General features: G+C 44.8%; 1 non-coding gene across 1 annotated transcript; it reads left to right on the top strand.

The window, feature by feature from the left end:
• The first annotated feature begins 598 nt into the window (after nucleotides 1–598).
• On the top strand, nucleotides 599–671 carry trnar-ucg (transfer RNA arginine (anticodon UCG)). Its single transcript has one exon. It is a non-coding gene; the product is annotated as a tRNA-Arg (tRNA).
• The last annotated feature ends 3,007 nt before the right edge of the window (nucleotides 672–3,678 follow it).

A 3,678-nucleotide genomic window follows, 5' to 3' on the forward strand; every position in this document is an offset into this window, starting at 1 on the left:
ATTATCTGGTCATTATCACATTGCTGTTTATGGGAGCTTGCTTGTGCGCAAATTGGCGATTGCTTTCCCACATTACAACAGTGAATACAGTTGAAAAGTACTTCAGTTGCTGTAAAGCGCTTTTTGACATCTGGTGGTCGTGAAAGGCGCTATACAAATCCAAGTCTTTTTTTTTCTCTTGCAGGGATGCGTACATCCGCTAGGGCGGCGCTCTGGGCGGAGCGATGTTTCCTGCAGGTGGCGATGTGTGCTGAACGCAGGTCCCTCCAGGCGGCGCTGTGGGGGGGAGAGGTGGACCCTGGCTTTATCTGGTAATCTCGCCCGCGCGCTTAATTTTTAAATCATTTAAAAAGAGGTGACAGTTGCAAAAGGAGGTGCCAAAATAAACACACAAAAAAAATGTTAAATTCTTCCCCAATGAATTTAAATGGGGAAACAAAACCCCAAATTTCTTCGTACTCGACGGATCCATGCATCTGCCCGAGCCGCGGGTCGATGTGGATGATGAATGAATTCCCGTCCTATGATTGGAAAATAGGGGCATAGCTGGTCAGCGCCGCAAATGCTTTTCTATACTGCTGCCACTAGTTTGCTTGTCGGCCGCGTGGCCTAATGGATAAGGCGTCTGACTTCGGATCAGAAGATTGCAGGTTCGAGTCCTGCCGCGGTCGCAATTTTGATTTTGCACATCATGAATTTAATTTTAACCAAATTTAAGTGCAGTTTTTCAGCAGTGCAGAGAATAACGGATTAAAATGCATTTGGAATAGGACCCTTCAGCAGGACAAGTTAGTATCTTGGAATTTTACAGCACCAGAGGCCATTCAGCCCTTCATGCCTATACTATAGAATCACAGAAGTTTACAGCACGGAACAAGGCCATTTCGGCCCATCGTGTCCGTGCCGGCCGACAAGAGGCTATCCAGCCTAATTCCGCTTTCCAGCTCGAGGTCTTTAACCCTGCAGATTACAGCACTTCAAGTGCACATCCAAGCAGGACGGGAACCAATGTCTGAGGGGGAGTGTTTGCTAGTGCTGTTGTGGAGGAGTTAAACTAACATGGCAGGGAGGATGGCAACCTATGCAGGGAGACAGAGGGACATAAAATGGAGGCAGAAGCAAAAGATAGAAAGGAGAATAGTAAAAGTGGAGGGCAAAGAAACCCAAGGCAAAAAACAAAAAGGGCCACATACAGCAAAATTCTAAAGGGGCAAAGTGTGTTAAAAAGACAAGCCTGAAGGCTCTGTGCCTCAATGTGAGGAGTATGCTGAATAAGGTGGACGAATTAACTGCGCAGACAGCAGTTAACGGATATGATGTAATTGGCATCACGGAGACGTGGCTCCAGGGTGACCAAGGCTGGGAACTCAACATCCAGGGGTATTCAACATTTAGGAAGGATAGGCAGAGAGGAAAAGGAGGCGGGGTGGCGTTGCTGGTTAAAGAGGAAATTAATGCAATAGTAAGGAGGGACATTAGCCTGGATGATGTGGAATCGGTATGGGTGAAGCTGTGGAATATCAAAGGATAGAAAACGCTAGTGGGAGTTGTGTACAGACCACCAAACAGTAGTAGTGAGGTTGGGGACAGCATCAAACAAGAAATAAGGGATGTGTGCAATAAAGGTACATCAGTTATCATGGGCGACTTTAATCTACATATTGATTGGGCTAACCAAACTAGTAGCAATGTGGTGGAGGAGGATTTCCTGGAGTGTATTAGGGATGGTTTTCTAGACCAATATGTTGAGGAACCAACTAGAGAGCTGGCCATCCTTGACTGGGTGATGTGTAATGAGAAGGGACTAATTAGCAATCGTGTTGTGTGAGGCCCTTTGGGGAAGAGTGACCATCATATGGTAGAATTCTTTATTAAGATGGAGAGTGACACAGTTAATTCAGAGACTGGGGTCCTGAACTTAGGGAAAGGTAATTTCGATGGTATGAGACATGAATTGGCTAGAATAGACTGGCAAAGGATACTTAAAGGGTGGACGGTGGATAAGCAATGGCAAACATTTAAAGATCACATGGATGAACTTCAGCAATTGTATATCCTTGTCTGGAGTAAAAATAAAATGGGGAAGGTAGCTCAACCATGGCTAACAAAAGAAATTAAGGATAGTGTTAAAACCAAGGAAGAGGCAAATAAATTGGTGAGAAAAAGCAACAAACCTGAGGACTGGGAGAAATTTAGAATTCAACAGAGGAGGACAAAGAGTTTAATTAAGAGGGGGAAAATAGAGTACGAGAGGAAGTTTGCAGGAAACATAAAAACTGACTGCAAAAGCTTCTATAAATATGTGAAGAGAAAAAGATTAGTGAAGACAAACGTAGGTCCCTTGCAGTCGGATTCAGGTGAATTTATAATGGGGAACAAAGAAATGGCAGACCAATTGAACAAATACTTTGGTTCTGTCTTCACGAAGGAAGACACAAATAACCTTTCGAATGTACTAGGGGACAGTGGGTCGAGTGAGGAGGAGGAACTGAAGGATATCCTTATTAGGTGGGAAATTGTGTTAGGGAAATTGTTGGGATTGAAGGCCGATAAATCCCCAGGGCCTGATAGTCTGCATCCCAGAGTACTTAAGGAAGTGGCCCTAGAAATAATGGATGCATTGGCGATCATTTTCCAACAGTCTAAAGACTCTGGATCATTTCCTATGGACTGGAGGGTAGCTAATCTAACACCACTTTTTTAAAAAAGAGGGAGAGAAAAAACAGGTCATTATAGACCGGTTAGCCTGACATCAGTAGTGAGGAAAATGTTGGAATCAATTATTAAGGATGAAATAGCAGCGCATTTGGAAAGCAATGACAAGATTGGTCCAAGTCAGCATGGATTTATGAAAGGGAAATCATGCTTGACGAATCTTCTGGAATTTTTTGAGGATGTAATTAGCAGAGTGGACAAGGGAGAACCAGTGGATGTGGTGTATTTGAACTTTCAAAAGGCTTTTGACAAGGTCCCGCACAAGAGATTGGTGTGCAAAATCAAAGCGCATGGTATTGGGGGTAATGTACTGACGTGGATAGAGAACTGGTTGGCAGACAGGAAGCAGAGAGTCGGGATAAATGGGTCCTTTTCAGAATGGCAGGCAGTGACTAGTGAAGTGCGGCAGGGCTCAGTGCTGGGACCCCAGCTCTTTACAATATACATTAACGATTTGGATGAAGGAATTGAGTGTAATATCTCCAAGTTTGCAGATGACACTAAACTGGGTGGCGGTGTGAGCTGTGAGGGGGACGCTAAGAGGCTGCAGGGTGACTTGGACAGATTAGATGAGTGGGCAAATGCATGGCAGATGCAGTATAATGTGGATAAATGTGAGGTTATCCATTTTGCGGGCAAAAACACGAGGGCAGAATATTACCTGAATGGTGAGAGATTAAGAAAAGGGGAGGTTCAACGAGACCTGGGTGTCATGGTTCATCAGTCATTGAAGGTTGGCATGCAGGTACAACAGGCGGTGAAGAAGGCAAATGGTATGTTGGCCTTCATAGCTAGGGGATTTGAGTATAGGAGCAGGGAGGTCTTACTGCAGTTGTACAGGGCCTTGGTGAGGCCTCACCTGGAGTATTGTGTTCAGTTTTGGTCTCCTAATCTGAGGAAGGACATTCTTGCTATTGAGGGAATGCAGCGAAGGTTCACCAGACTGATTTCAGGGATGGCTGG

Source organism: Pristiophorus japonicus, chromosome 17 (assembly GCF_044704955.1).
Source record: "Pristiophorus japonicus isolate sPriJap1 chromosome 17, sPriJap1.hap1, whole genome shotgun sequence".
NCBI lineage: Eukaryota > Metazoa > Chordata > Chondrichthyes > Pristiophoridae > Pristiophorus > Pristiophorus japonicus.